The 15,826-nt window shown below is 57.0% G+C and overlaps 1 non-coding gene across 1 annotated transcript; it reads left to right on the top strand.

Moving 5' to 3' along the window:
• Positions 1-11,303: 11,303 nt before the first annotated feature.
• LOC131873443 (5S ribosomal RNA) lies at positions 11,304-11,422 on the top strand. The gene has a single exon (XR_009371392.1). It is a non-coding gene; the product is annotated as a 5S ribosomal RNA (ribosomal RNA).
• The last annotated feature ends 4,404 nt before the right edge of the window (positions 11,423-15,826 follow it).

The raw sequence follows: 15,826 nt of genomic DNA, 5'->3' as shown, positions 1-15,826 counted from the left end.
AGGGACTCTTTGTAACTTGTCCGAGTCAGATTGGCTGGCTGGGCAATCCATTTGGGGGCGACCGGTATTTCTCAATACCGAGTTCTATCCAGCATTGTAATCTTTGAGGATAATAATAAAGGATATGGGCACCTCGCTCCACCTTTGAATGTTGTGTTGTCTATTTTATTCCGCATTGCATCGTATCCTTTTATGCATTCTGGGAGCAAGTCGATCTGCATTTTCATTGTGCATTCCGCTTTAGCGCAATATTGGAAGGGACGAGGCGTAGGCCGAAGGTCTCTGACCTTGAACGGATCCGAGTCGGGTCGGGACTTGTCGGTGCCGCACAGGCTTAACTCCCAAAGCCCGTGACAGTTGGTATCAGAGCTTCGGATCAGATCCGGGGCTGTGCAGATCGAGAGATGGCAGATACAGATAGTCAGCATGAAGTGGAGGTCGTGCAACCTGAGAGTAAGGCTGCGAAGGTGTCTTCGAAGGGGAAAGATCCGAAGCACCGCGATTGGCTCCAAGACCATGAAAATCGACTCGAGGACTTGGAACAGTCCGACCTCGAGGAGCGCATGACGGCAGAGTGGTCGAAGCTGGCGGAACAGATAGAGTCTTTGAGGGAAGAGATCCGCTTCCTCAAAGAGGGGCAACAGATCTTCCATTCGTTGTTGCAGGGAGGAACGCATGGTTCTAAGGCAACTCGAGTTGGAACTTATGACGGTGAGCGCGATGACAAGGCACTTGATAATTTCTTCTGGGATGTTGAGGAGTACCTGTCGTGTGCACCGAAGACGTCTGATGAGGCACAGGTCAAGGATATTGCAACATACCTTACCGGCAGTGCGAAGCTGTGGTGGCGAACGCATCAGGCAGATGAACGCGCTGGGAAGACGGTGAAACCGATCAAGTCCTGGGCTGACTTGAAGGCAGCGCTTCATGATCAATTCCGACCTGGGAATTCGGATTGGATCATCCGATCCAGGTTCGATGAACTCAAGCATACCGGCACTATTCGAGAGTATGTCAAGGCATTTCAGGTGTTGGATTTGGAATGCACCAAGTTGAGCGACTTCGAGAAGTTATTCCTCTTCACTAAGGGTCTGCAACCCTGGGCGAAGGATGAGCTGAGGAGACAGAAAGTTCAGACTTTGGCCGAGGCGATCACAGTTGCGGATGGGCTGCTCGATTATAAGGGCGATGCAGCTAGGGGCTTTGGTGGAGCTCGAACAGACTACAAGAAGAACTTCCGCCGGAAAGAGAAGAAGGGAGGCGGACCTCCTTCTGATCCTAACGGCGAGCCCAGGAAGAAGAAACCGAAGAAGTCGAATGGAGAAGGTAACCCGAAGAAGAAAGATCACACACAGACTGAGAAGAAGAAGGATCGTGATCCAGGGTGTTTCATCTGTGGCAAAGATGATCACTGGGCACGGAGCTGTCCAGATCGGAGTAGGATCAACGCGCTGTTGTTCGAGGAGAAGAAGTTGCCCGCAATGAGCACCTTGCAACTCCTGAATGCAGTGCAACATTCTACCGAAGTGGCCGATAAGCACGAGTTGTGTTTTGTGGAGACTTTCTTTGGCAACAAGAAGGTGCTAGCTATGGTGGATTCAGGTGCCACCCACAACTACATCTCCGCATGCCGAGCGAAGAAGCTTGGACTCAAGATCGAGCCCACTACAAATCAGTTCAAGGCGGTGACCGCACCCGCGCAGCAGGTGAGCGGTGAGATCCATAAGGAAGTCATCCGAGTTGGGTCGTGGCAGGGTGTGCTTGATTTGATCGCCATTGGAATGAATGAGTTCGATCTCATACTCGGGCAGGAGTTCTTGAGGTCGGCATCAGCAGCTGTGGTGCCACACTTGAGCTGTTTGCTGATATTGGATCCGAGCAGACCAAGTATGGTTCCGATGATGAAGAGCGTGGAACAGGATCTCCTGTTGAATGCGCTCAGTGCTAAGCAGGTTGGCAAGGGAAGGCGGGAGGAGTTGTTTTTGGCCGCACTGATTGGAGATTGGGATGAAGGAGAGTCGTCAGGACCCTCTAACACCTCGGCGATCCAGGATGTGTTGTCCGAGTTTGCGGATGTTATGCCAGACCAGCTCCCAGCTGTGTTACCACCGAGGAGGCACGTTGATCACAGGATCGAACTGGAGTCAGGGGCAAGACCACCAGCGAAGGCTCCTTATCGACTCTCCGCACCAGAGATGGAAGAGTTGAGGAAGCAGTTGGCAGAGCTCGCTGAGGCAGGATACTTGCGTCCCTCCAGATCACCTTATGCTGCTCCAGTATTGTTCCAGCGCAAGAAGGATGGAAGCCTTCGGATGTGTGTGGACTATCGAGCTTTGAACAAGCTCACCATCAAGAACAAGTATCCGTTACCTCTCATAGCGGATAGCTTTGATCGACTGGTCGATGCAAGAGTGTTCACCAAGTTGGACCTGAGGCAGGGTTACTATCAGATCAGGATCGCGCCAGGTGATGAGGAGAAGACCGCGATCACGACGAGGTATGGTAGCTATGAATTCTTGGTTATGCCTTTTGGTCTCACTAACGCTCCTGCAACCTTCAGCACCTTGATGAACGATGTGTTTCGCTCATTATTGGACAAGTGCGTTGTTGTGTATCTGGATGACATTTTGGTATACAGTCGAGACATGGAGGAACACAAGCGGCACCTTCAGGAGGTGTTTGCTTTGTTGAGAGAACATCAGCTGTTCGCAAAGAAGGAAAAGTGTGCTTTTGCGCAGGAGGAAGTGCCGTTTCTGGGCCATATTCTTGGTCATGGCCAGATCCGACCAGACCCGGAGAAGCTTCAGGCAATCCGAGACTGGGAGCCGCTTCGCAATGTGCATGAGGTGAGACAGTTCCTTGGTTTAGCTAACTACTATCGCAAGTTTGTAGCGGGCTATTCCCGGATTGCGAGCCCCTTGACGGATCTGTTGAAGAAGGACCACGGATGGAAATGGGGCGATAAGCAGCAGACAACATTTGAGTTGCTGAAAAGAGTTTTGATAGAGAGATCAGCTCTTACTGTACCGAACCGGGGCGAGACGACATCGAAGGATGTCTTGCTTGGCCTGTATGAGTTCGAAAGGATTAGGCGGGACAAAACAAAGCAGCCAAAGGAACCGTTGGGGAACGACTTCCTTACCAACACTCGAACCACCAGTCTTTTGTTCCGACGACTGAGAGGAGGCTCAGCCCGACTTTATGTGGATTTCGAGATCTTGACAGGGTCCGCCGAGTTGCCAGACATCTACTCGGAGGTAGACATCTTGGATAGATGGGAGAACAGCGGAGTCATCTCCTTGAGAGATTTGCTAGTTCTCGGTTCTGGAGGAGAATTTCGATCGGAAGACTACCCCCGTGCATCCGAGCTCGTGGCAAGTTGTTCGGAAGCTTTGCAACGTTGGGTCTGGATGGAACAGCCAGAAGCCAAGGCAGATCCTTTCAGCGCCAAACTGGATCAGTTGGCGGAATTGTTGGCACACAAGTTTGTTTGCAAGCCGGTAGGAGCAGAGCCGCAGGGGTTGGCCTGCTTGGACGATGTTAAGATCGTCGCAGCTAGGGAAGTCATGAATCAAGACATTCCCGAGGTGAGCACCAAGATGAGATTGGGCACCTTACGTTTGATAAACCAGCATGCGAATGATGAAGAAGAATCCCGACCTACCCGGGATGTCATGGCTAGAGGAGGTGGATCGCAGGGCGATGTCACTTCTCCTGAACAGGCACAGGCAGGAAGTTTCACTTCAGCATCCCTCACTTTCAGGAGACAAGAAGGGGGACCTGTTCAGTTACACATTGATACCTTTCCAGACTTCATTGGGTTCAATGAGGCTCTTTGTGAAGATGATATCTTCACCACTTGGGATCGACAGGGAATAATCCGTTATGGCGACTTGATGTCGATCGGAGGTAGCACCAATCTATCCGACGAAAAGAGTACTCGGAAATCCTTGGAAATCATGGCGAGTTGTTCTGAGGCCGTGGATCACTGGACCTGGGAGGAACATGAGACAAGGCCGTATGAACCACTTTGGGACAGATTGCTTCGTCTACCCGGCGAAGTCTTTGGTCCAGATGACGAAGATCTGATAAGAAATATTCCGAACAGAGGCCCGGCGAATGTGTTGGACAATCCGGACCGCAGAGTCAGCCAGGTCCTTGCAATGCGAACACGAGGAGGAGGCAAGAACGGCATCCGTGAGTTCTTGGTGATGTTCGAAGGACAGGGACGCGACTCCGCTTCCTGGGAACGCAGTGAGTCGTTATGGCGAGACGAGGAGATAATCATGGAGTTCCTCTCCAGGAGGAACCCGCCCAGACAGGAGTAGATTTCTGGGTCAATGCCTCCCAGTGCTTTGTGCAGGGGTGCTGGCGTCGAGGGCGCCGCCACTAGTTTAGTGGGGGAGGATGTAACGGGTCTGCATTGGGCAGAATACTTGCACAGTTTTTGGATCGGGTCCAGCCTTAGTGGGGTTCCATTTTGCATCGGAACTCTTTCTTTTGCATAGCCGACATGGAGTTGGTGTTTCACACAGCCGACTTAATTCATTTCATCGGCGGGGCCGATATGTTTTATTTCTTTGGCGGGGGCCGACATGGGACTTGGCCGATGTTCTTCTTAGCGCGGACTTAACTCATATGAGTCCGGACCTATATGGGCGCTAATTTTCCATTGGCGGGATTCCTTTTGGGCCGGCCCTATCCGCCCAACGGCTCTTTTATTTGGGTCCAACCCTCCAGTATATAAGATGAGCGGGATGCTCATTCTTGGCAAGGAAGAAGCAGAGGCAGATTCAGAATCAGGATCATCAGCGATCAAGCATTCGGCAGCGAGCAGACGAGCAGACAGATGCGAGTCTTCGGCGTCGCAAGTCTGAGTGCGAGTATTGCAGCGAGGGACTTTATTGCTCAGGCGAGCATTGGGGTCTTGTGACTTGGCGATCTGGCACCTCGAGGAGCTAACTGGTTCTCCTCTCGAGCGAGCCGATCCCAGTCTGAGTCGAAGGGACTCTTTGTAACTTGTCCGAGTCAGATTGGCTGGCTGGGCAATCCATTTGGGGGCGACCGGTATTTCTCAATACCGAGTTCTATCCAGCATTGTAATCTTTGAGGATAATAATAAAGGATATGGGCACCTCGCTCCACCTTTGAATGTTGTGTTGTCTATTTTATTCCGCATTGCATCGTATCCTTTTATGCATTCTGGGAGCAAGTCGATCTGCATTTTCATTGTGCATTCCGCTTTAGCGCAATATTGGAAGGGACGAGGCGTAGGCCGAAGGTCTCTGACCTTGAACGGATCCGAGTCGGGTCGGGACTTGTCGGTGCCGCACAGGCTTAACTCCCAAAGCCCGTGACATCCCCTATATAAGTTATTTGTCCGATTCTCAAGCAGCCGAAGTCTGGTCATCGAATCGGGTCAAAGACCACAACTTCCGACTTTACCCACAATGCAAGTCATCGAATCGAACATCGGCCCCCGAGTCGGACTCCATGCGTATGTCAGGTCATCGGACCCAAATTCCGCCTTCCTGCGCATGGCGGGCCATCAATATCAACTCGGTCATCGGACCCAAACTCCGCCTTTTTGCGTATGGCACGCCTTCAAATCGGTCATCGGACCCAAATTCCGCCTTCCTGTGCATGGCGGGCCATCAACATCAACTCGGTCATCGGACCCAAATTCCGCCTTTCTGCGCATGGCACGCCATCAACTCGGTCATCGGACCCAAATTCCGCCTTCCTGCGCATGGCAGGTCATCGGACACAAATTCAGACCTCGCCAATATGCCTACGTATCGAATCGGTCATCGGACCCAACTTCCGACTTCATCCATACTGTAGGGTCTTTGAGGTTGGCGCGGTGCGCTCAACCCAGGGAGTCGACCCATCGAAGCATACACCTCCCCTATATAAGCTATTTGTCCGATTCCCACACCTGTGTAGTTTGCACCTCTGACCAGGACATCGACCCCAACTTCCGAACTCGACTGCAACGACGGCACCAGCGCCTTGGTGCGCACCTTGCGACGCACAGTCCCAACATTCGCCTTCCTGCACATGGCAGGTCATCGGACCCAAATTCCGACCTCGCGAGTATGCCTACATATCGAATCGGTCATCGGACCCAACTTCCGACTTCATCCATACCGTAGGGTCTTTGAGGTTGGCGCGGTGCGCTCAACCCGGGGAGTCGACCCAACGAAGCATACACCTCCCCTATATAAGCTATTTGTCCGATTCCCACACCTGTGTAGTTTGCACCTCCGATCAAGACATCGACCCCAACTTCCGAACTCGCCTCCAACGACCGAACCAGCGCCTTGGTGCGCACCTTGCAACGCACAGTGCCAACATTCGCCTTCCTGCACGTGGCAGGTCATCGGACCCAAATTCCGACCTCGCGAGTATGCCTACATATCGAATCGGTCATCGGACCCAACTTCCGACTTCATCCATACCGTAGGGTCTTTGAGGTTGGCGCGGTGCGCTCAACCCGGGGAGTCGACCCAACGAAGCATACACCTCCCCTATATAAGCTATTTGTCCGATTCCCACACCTGTGTAGCTTGCACCTCCGATCAGGACATCGACCCCAACTTCCGAACTCGACTAAAAAGACCGCACCAGCGCCTTGGTGTGCACCTTGCAACGCACAGTGTCAACATTCGCCTTCCTGCACATGGCAGGTCATCGGACCCAAATTCCGACCTCATGAGCATACCTACTAATCGAATCGGTCATCGGACCCAACTTCCGACTTCATCCATACCGTAGGGTCTTTGAGGTTGGCGCGGTGCGCTCAACCTGGGGAGTCGACCCATCGAAGCATACACCTCCCCTATATAAGCTATTTGTCCGATTCCGACACCTGTGTAGTTTGCACCTCCGCTCAGGACATCGACCCCAACTTCCGAACTCGCCTGCAACGACCGAACCAGCGCCTTGGTGCGCACCAAAAGTGCGCACTTTTGGAGGGCACTTTTCTGCGCTCCAAAGGTGCGCACTTTTGGAGGGCACTTTTTGGAGGGCACTTTTCTGCGCTCCAAAGGTGCGCACTTTTGGAGGGCACTTTTTGGAGGGCACTTTTCTGCGCTCCAAAGGTGCGCACTTTTGGAGGGCACTTTTTGGAGGGCACTTTTCTGCGCTCCAAAGGTGCGCACTTTTGGAGGGCACTTTTTGGAGGGCACTTTTCTGCGCTCCAAAGGTGCGCACTTTTGGAGGGCACTTTTTGGAGGGCACTTTTCTGCGCTCCAAAGGTGCGCACTTTTGGAGGGCACTTTTTGGAGGGCACTTTTCTGCGCTCCAAAGGTGCGCACTTTTGGAGGGCACTTTTTGGAGGGCACTTTTCTGCGCTCCAAAGGTGCGCACTTTTGGAGGGCACTTTTTGGAGGGCACTTTTCTGCGCTCCAAAGGTGCGCACTTTTGGAGGGCACTTTTTGGAGGGCACTTTTCTGCGCTCCAAAGGTGCGCACTTTTGGAGGGCACTTTTTGGAGGGCACTTTTCTGCGCTCCAAAGGTGCGCACTTTTGGAGGGCACTTTTGTGCACTCCAAAGGTGCGCACTTTTGGAGGGCACTTTTCCTGTGCTCCAAAGGTGCACACCTAGGTGAGCACCTTCGACCACACCTTGTAGCACACCAAACTCTGACTTTCGACTTCATCCGCAATGCAGGGTCTTTGAGGTTGGCGCAATGCGCACAACCAGGGGAGTCGACCCATCAAACCCAACACCTCCCCTATATAAGCTATTTGTCTGATTCTCATACATGCGTAGCCTGCAGGAGCAATTAGGACATCGACCCCAACTTTCGGCTTCTAAACGAAAACAAGGTCTTTGAGGTTGGTGTAATGCGAACAACTAGGGGAGTCAACCCATCAAACCCAACACCTCCCCTATATAAGCTATTTGTCTGATTCTCATACATGTGTAGTCTACAGGAGCAATTAGGACATCGACCCCAACTTTTGACTTCTTAACGAAAACAAGGTCTTTGAGGTTGACGTAATGCGCACAACCAGGGGAGTCGACCCATCAAACCCAACACCTCCCCTATATAAGCTATTTGTCCGATTCTCATACATGTGTAGCCTGCAGGAGCCATTAGGACATTGACCCCAACTTTTGACTTCTTAACGAAAACAAGGTCTTTGAGGTTGGCGTAATGCGCACAACCAAGGGAGTTGACCCATCAAACCCAACACCTCCCCTATATAAGCTATTTGTCTGATTCTCATACATGTGTAGCCTGCAACAACGATTAGGACATCCACCCCAACTTCTGAATTCGTCTGCGTTGACCGCACCAAAGGTGCACGCCTTGGTGCTCACCAAAATCCGACTTCCGACTTCTTCTGCTATGCGGGGTCTTTGAGGTTGGCGCAGTGCGCACAACCAGGGGAGTCAACCCACCGAATGCAACACCTCCCCTATATAAGCTATTTGTCTGATTCTCATACATGCGTAGACTGCAGCAATGATTAGGACATCCACCCCAACTTTTGACTTCTTAAACAAGACAGGGTCTTTGAAGTTGGTGCAGTGCACACAACCAGGGGAGTCGACCCATCAAACGCAACACCTCCCCTATATAAAGCTATTTGTCCGATTCTCATACGTGTAGTCTGCAGCAGCGATTAGGACATCGACCCCAACTTCCGAATTCGTTTGCATTGACCGCACCAAAGGTGCACGCCTTGGTGTGCACCCTGGAGTGCACTTTGGTGCTCACCTCGGTGCACACTTTGGTGTGCACCTCGGTGTGCACCAAAGGTGCGCACCTTGGAGCGCACCAAAGGTGTACACTTTGGAGCGCACCACATAGGGTCTTTGAGAGGTTGGCGCAGTGCGCACACCAAGGTGGGTGTTGAGGTGCGTGCCGAGGTGGGTGGGTGCTAGGGTGCGCTCCATGGTGGGTGCCAGGGTGGGTGCGTGCTAGGGTGGATTCCAAAGAGGGTCATAGGGTGGGTGCCAAGGTGGGTTGGTGATATAGTGGGTTCAAAGGTGGGTACTAGGGTGGGTTCCAAGGTGGGTCACAAGTTGGGTGCCAGGATGCGTGGGTGTTAGGTTGGGTGCCAAGGTGGGCTCCTGCGTGGGTGGGTGCTAGGGTGGGTTTCAAGGTGGACGCGAGGGCGGGTGCCAAGGTGGGTAACAAGTTGGGTGTTAGGATGGGTGAGTGCTAGAGTGGGTGCCAAGGTGGGTGGGTGCTAAGGTGGATGCCAAGGTGGTTCACAGGGTGGGTGGGTTCTAGGGTGAGTTCCAAGGTGGGTCACAGGTTCAGTGCTAGGGTGGGTGTCAAGGCGGGTGTCGAGGTGCCTGGGTGCTAGGGTGTGGATGCCAATGTGGGTCATAGGGTGGGTACTAGGGTGGGCTGCAATGTGGGTGCCAAGGTGGGTAACATGCTCGGTGGGTTCTAAATTGGGTGCCAGGGTGGGTGTGCACCCACCTTGCCCGAGGTGGGTGCCAAGGTGCCAGTGTGGGTGGGTGCTAAGGTGGATGCCAAGGTGGGTGAGAAGGTGGGTGATAGGTTGAGTGGTAGGATGGGTGGGTGCCAAGATGGGTCACAGGGTGGGTGCAAGGGTGGGTAGGTGCTAGGGTTGGTGTCAGGGTGGGTGGGTGCTAGGTTGGGTTCCAAGGTGGGTGCGAGGGTGAGTGTCAAGGTGGGTCACAGGTTAGGTGCTAGGATGGGTGAGTGCTAGGGTGCAAAGGTGCCAGGGTGGGTGCTAGGATGGGTCGATGCTAGGGTGAGTGGCAAGGTGGGTCCACAAGTGTCAAGGTGGGTGCCGAGGTGGGTGCCAAGTCGGCGACTGCTATGGTGGATGCCAAGGTGGGTCACGGGGTGGGTGCCAAGTTGCTAGGTTGGGTTCCAAGGTGGGTGCCAACGTGGGTGCTAGGGTGCGTGGGTTAAAGGGTGTGTCACAACGTGGGTGCCAGGATGGGTGCGCACCCACACTGGCCAAGACGGGTGCGGGTGCAAGGTTGGGTTCCAAGCCCGGTCACAGGCTGGGTGCTAGGATGGGTGGGTGCCAAGGTGGGCACCAGGGTGGGTGCACCCACCCTGGCCAAGGTGGGTCACGGGGTGGGTCCTAGGGTGGGTAACGGGGTGGGTACTAAGGTGCGTGCCAAGGTGGGTCATAGGGTGGGTGCCAAGGTGGGCACCAGGGTGGGTGTGCACCAACCCTAGCCAGGGTAGGTCACGGGGTGGTTGTCGGGGTGGGCGTCAAGGAGCCAAGGTGGGTGGCAAGTAGCCAAGTTGCGTGCCAAGGTGGGTGTCGGGGTGGGTGCCAAGGATCCAAGGTGGGTGCCAAGGAACCAAGGTGGGTGTCTGGGTGGGTGCCGAGGTGGGAGCCAGGGTGGGTCCCAAGGTGAGTGCAAAGGTGGGTGCCAGGGTCAAGGTGAGTGCCAATGTGGGTTCCAAGGTGCCAGGGTCAGGGTGAGTGCCAATGTGGGTTCAAAGGTGCTAAGTTGGGTGCGAGGTTGGGTGCGAGGGTGGGTGGGTGCCAAGGTGTGCTAGGTGGAAGCCCGGGTGGGTCGGCATCCCATGGGTGTCGAGTTGGGTGCCTGATGGGTGCTTCTTGTCAAGTTTTAGTCGTCGGGACTCATTTCGAGCCTTAGAGGTCGTTTCTTGTCCGGTTGCCCTGTCTTCGACCTGGGAACCCAATTTTGGTCCTCGGGTCCCATTTTTTTTTGTCTCGCATCCCACTTTTGGCCTGTGGCCTTTTCGGGGTCGATTCTCGTTTTGGGCATCAGAGCATGTTTCTTCTCCTAAAACCCAATATTTGTTTATTAAGTCTCGGAACACATTTTTGTTCTCGTGGACCCATCATGGGTCTTGGAACGCATTTGTGGTCCTTGGGTCCCATTTTGCATCCCGAAACTTGTGTTTTGGTGCTTGATCCCTATTTTGGGTGCCCACCTTGCACCAAGTGCGCACCCGGGGCAAACCGAGCGCCTTGGTGCACCGGGGCAAGATCGAGCGTGCACCCGAGGCGCCCCGAACATGCACCAAGGTGCACTCGGCCCACATGTGAGCGCAGGTCGTTGCGCCCGAGGTGGTGTGTGGGCACCGCGTTGCAGACGGGACACTGCACGCACACGACGCCCCCTCCAGGTGCACGCACGTAGGCCGGGCCGGGTGCACACCCGACGCCCTAGCAAGGTGCGCGCACCCGGGCAGGGCTCACACTTGGCGAACGGGGCGCACTTCGCGAGGGAGGGTGTGCACCTCGACGGGGGTGGGTGGCCGGGGTGGATTCGCACGTGGGTCGCGGTTTGCTAAGTACACACTGCGACAAGCTCATAACGGGTGCGATCATACCAGCGTTAGTGCACCGGATCCCATCAGAACTCCGCAGTTAAGCGCGCTTGGGCCGGAGTAGTACTGGGATGGGTGACCTCCCGGGAAGTCCCGGTGTTGCACCCTTTTTTAGTTTTTCGCCGGGCGTCGCAATGCTATTTGAATAAACCTTTTGCCCGTTTGCGTTCTCGTCGGGGCCGGGCCGGGCCGGGGTGCGCTGCCCGCACTACCGCGCGCGCGGGGGCGACACCGAGCGCGCACCCGAGGCGCCCCGAGCACACAGGCCACGGTGCAACCCGGGCGTTGTGCGCGCACCCCGGTGCGCCCGAGGTGCTGCGCGCGCACCCAGGTGAAATCGGTGTGCACCTCGGCCAGTGCGCGCTCGGTCGAGTCGCGCACGTTGGCCAAGGTGCACGGTGATGTTTCTTACTCTAAGGTTCCGCACCAGACGCCCGGGACAGGTGAGCGAAGCTGGGCGGGGCCGGGTGCGCGGCCGGGGCAGGTGCACGCAGCTGGAGAGAGCTTTGGAGCACACTTCGGAGCGCACCAATGATGCGCTCCATTCAAAAGTTTCCTGAAAAGGCAAAAAAAGTTGAGATTATAGAATTTCCCACTTGAGAGATTGTAAAAAAAAAAAATTTAAAATGAAGGAAACGCGGGTGCCAAGGTGTGCGCAGCCCAGCCAAGGTGTGCGCACCAAGGCGCCCACCCTGGCGAAGGTGCACGCAAGGTGCGCACCCGAGGCAAACCGGACAATTAACCCAACTTTCGACTTCGCGCGCACCTTGGAGCGCACTTCGGAGCGCTCCTTGGTGCGCACCAATCTTGGGCACCTCGGAGTGCACCATGGCGCCCACCAAGGTGCGCACCCGGGGCAAACCGAGCTCCGACTTCGTGCGCACCTTGGAGCGCACGAAAGGTGCGCACCATGGCGCCCACCAAGGTGCGCAGCCCAGCCAAGGCGTGCGCATCAAGGTGCGCACCCTGGCGAAGGTGCGCACCCGGGGCAAACCGAGCTCCGACTTCGTGCGCACCTTGGAGCGCACAAAAGGTGCGCAACCCAGCCAAGGTGTGCGCACCCCGGTCAAACCGAGCTCCGAATCGTGCGCACCAGAGGTGCACGCCATCGTGCGCACCTTGGAGCACACTTCGGAGCCCTCCTTGGTGCGCGCCGATGTTGCGCACCTCGGAGCGCACCCGGGGAAAACAATGCAATTAACCCGACTTTCGACTTCGTGGGCACCTCGGAGCGCTCTCGGGTTCGCACCTCGGAGCACACCGAGGTGCGCACCTTTGATGCGCTGCCTTCACCAATTTCCAGAAAAGGCAAGAAAACATTGAGAAGGTGTGCGCACCGAGGTGCCCACCCTGGCGAAGGTGCACGCGAGGTGCGCACCCGGGGCAAACCGGGCTCCGACTTCGTGCACGCCGCACCTTGGAGCACACTTCGGAGCGCTCCTTGGTGCGCACCAGGGCGCGCAACCCAGCCGAGGTGCCCACCCCGGCGAAGGTGCACGCGAGGTGCGCACCCGGGGCAAACCGGGCTCCGACTTCGTGCACGCCATGGTGCCCACCGCGGCGAAGGTGCACGCGAGGTGCGCACCCGGGGCAAACCGGGCTCCGACTTCGTGCACGCCGCACCTTGGAGCACACTTCGGAGCGCTCCTTGGTGCGCACCATGGTGCCCACCAGGGCGCGCAACCCCGCCGAAGGTGCACGCGAGGTGCGCACCCGGGGCAAACCGGGCTCCGACTTCGTGCACGCCGCACCTTGGAGCACACTTCGGAGCGCTCCTTGGTGCGCACCATGGTGCCCACCAGGGCGCGCAACCCCGCCGAAGGTGCACGCGAGGTGCGCACCCGGGGCAAACCGGGCTCCGACTTCGTGCACGCCATGGTGCGCACCGCGGCGAAGGTGCGCACCCGGGGCAAACCGGGCTCCGACTTCGTGCACGCCGCACCTTGGAGCACACTTCGGAGCGCTCCTTGGTGCGCACCAGGGCGCGCAACCCAGCCGAGGTGCCCACCCCGGCGAAGGTGCACGCGAGGTGCGTACCCGGGGCAAACCGGGCTCCGACTTCGTGCACGCCGCACCTTGGAGCACACTTCGGAGCGCTCCTTGGTGCGCACCATGGTGCCCACCAGGCCGCGCAACCCAGCCAAGGTGTGCGCACCAAGGTGCACGCGAGGTGCGCACCCGGGGCAAACCGGGGTCCGACTTCGTGCACGCCGCACCTTGGAGCACACATCGGGGCGCTCCCGGGTTCGCACCGGCGTTGCGCACCGTGGTGGGCACCTCGGAGCACACCAAGGTGGGCAGCGAGGTGCGCACCTTTGATGCGATGCCTTCACTAATTTCCATAAAAGGCAAAAAAAAAACGAGATTTTAAAATTTCCGTTTTGAAAGATAGTGAGAAAAAGGGAATGCTGGTGCCATCTTGAGCCCGCCCTGGTGCGCAGCCCAGCCAAGGTGTGCGCACCAAGGTGCCCACCCTGGCGAAGGTGCGCGCCCGGGCAATTAACCCAACTTCCAACTTCGCGCGCGCCAGGGTGGGAGCGCACCCAACAACCGGGCCTGGGAAGAGCCAATGCGAGAAACCCCACCAAACGCTCTGACAAAAAAAGAGGGGGCGCTCCAGTAACCCCGCTTCGGAGCGCACCCTGGGCAAACCCAGCCAAGGTGCCCACCCCGGCCAAGGTGCAGGCGAGGTGCGCACCCGGGGCAAACCGGGCTCCGACAACGTGCACGCCGCACCTTGGAGCACACTTCGTAGCGCTCCCGGGTGCGCACCTCAGAGCACACCAAGGTGGGCAGCGAGGTGCGCACCTTTGATGCGCTGCCTTCACTAATTTCCAGAAAAGGCAAAAAAAAAAGGAGATTTTAAAATTTCCGTTTTGAAAGATAGTGAAAAAAACGGAACGCGCGTGCCATCTTGAGCCCGCCCTGGTGCGCAGCCCAGGTAAGGTGCCCACCCTGGCAAAGGTGCGCACCCGGGCAATTAACCCTACTTCCGACTTCGTGCGCGCCAGGGTGGCAACCGGGCCTCGGAAGAGCCAATGCGAGAAACCCCACCAAACGCTCCGACAAAAAAAGAGGCGGCGCTCCAATAACCCCGCTTCGGAGCGCAGCCGGGGCAAACCCAGCCAAGGTGCCCACCCCGACGAAGGTGCACGCGAGGTGCGCACCCGGGGCAAACCGGGCTCCGACAACGTGCACGCAGCACCTTGGAGCACACTTCGAAGCACTCCCGGGTGCCCACCGGCGTTGCGCACCGTGGTGGGCAGCGAGGTGCGCACCTTTGATGCGCTGCCTTCACTAATTTCCAGAAAAAGGCAAAAAAAAATGAGATTTTAAAATTTCCGTTTTGAAAGATAGTGAAAAAAAAGGAACGCGGGTGCCATCTTGAGCCCGCCCTGGTGCGCAGCCCAGGCAAGGCATGCGCACCAAGGTGCCCACCCGAGGTGCACACCCGGGGCAAACCGGGCTCCGACTTCGTGCAGGCCGCACCTTGGAGCACACTTCGGAGCGCTCCTTGGTGCGCACCATGGTGCCCACCAGGGCGCGCAACCCAGCCAAGGTCTGCACACCAAGGTGCCCACCCCGGCGAAGGTGCACGCGAGGTGCGCACCCGGGGCAAACCGGGCTCCGACTTCGTGCACGCCATGGTGCCCACCGCGGCGAAGGTGCACGCGAGGTGCGCACCCGGGGCAAACCGGGCTCCGACTTCGTGCACGCCGCACCTTGGAGCACACTTCGGAGCGCTCCTTGGTGCGCACCATGGTGCCCACCAGGGCGCGCAACCCAGCCAAGGTGTGCGCACCAAGGTGCACGCGAGGTGCGCACCCGGGGCAAACCGGGGTCCGACTTCGTGCACGCCGCACCTTGGAGCACACATCGGAGCGCTCCCAGGTTCGCACCAGCGTTGCGCACCTTTGATGCGCTGCCTTCACTAATTTCCAGAAAAGGCAAAAAAAAACGAGATTTTAAAATTTCCGTTCTGAAAGATAGTGAAAAAAACGGAACGCGGGTGCCATCTTGAGCCCTTCCTGGTGCGCAGCCCAGGCAAGTTGTGCGCACCAAGGTGCCCACCCTGGCGGAGGTGCGCGCCCGGGGCAATCCGGGCTCCGACTTCGTGCACTGCATGGTGCCCACCAAGGCGCGCAACCCAGCCAAGGTGCCCACCGCAGCGAAGGTGCACGCGAGGTGCGCACCCGAGGTGCACACCCGGGGCAAACCGGGCTCCGACTTCGTGCACGCCGCACCTTGGAGCACACTTCAGAGCGCTCCTTGGTGCGCACCAGGGCGCGCAACCCAACCAAGGTCTGCACACCAAGGTGCTCACCCCGGCGAAGGTGCACGCGAGGTGCGCACCCGGGGCAAACCGGGCTCGGACTTCGTGCACGCCGCACCTTGGAGCACACATCGGAGCGCTCCCGGGTTCGCACCAGCATTGCGCACCTTTGATGCGCTCCAATAACCCCACTTCGGAGCGCACCAGAAACCCCACTGGACGCTTGGGCAAAAATGTAA

This window comes from Cryptomeria japonica, unplaced genomic scaffold (genome assembly GCF_030272615.1).
Source record: "Cryptomeria japonica unplaced genomic scaffold, Sugi_1.0 HiC_scaffold_1729, whole genome shotgun sequence".
In the NCBI taxonomy this organism is placed as follows: Eukaryota; Viridiplantae; Streptophyta; class Pinopsida; order Cupressales; family Cupressaceae; genus Cryptomeria; species Cryptomeria japonica.
The sequence above is the reverse complement of the archived record's forward strand: the minus strand, read 5'-3'. Positions and strand labels throughout refer to the sequence as shown.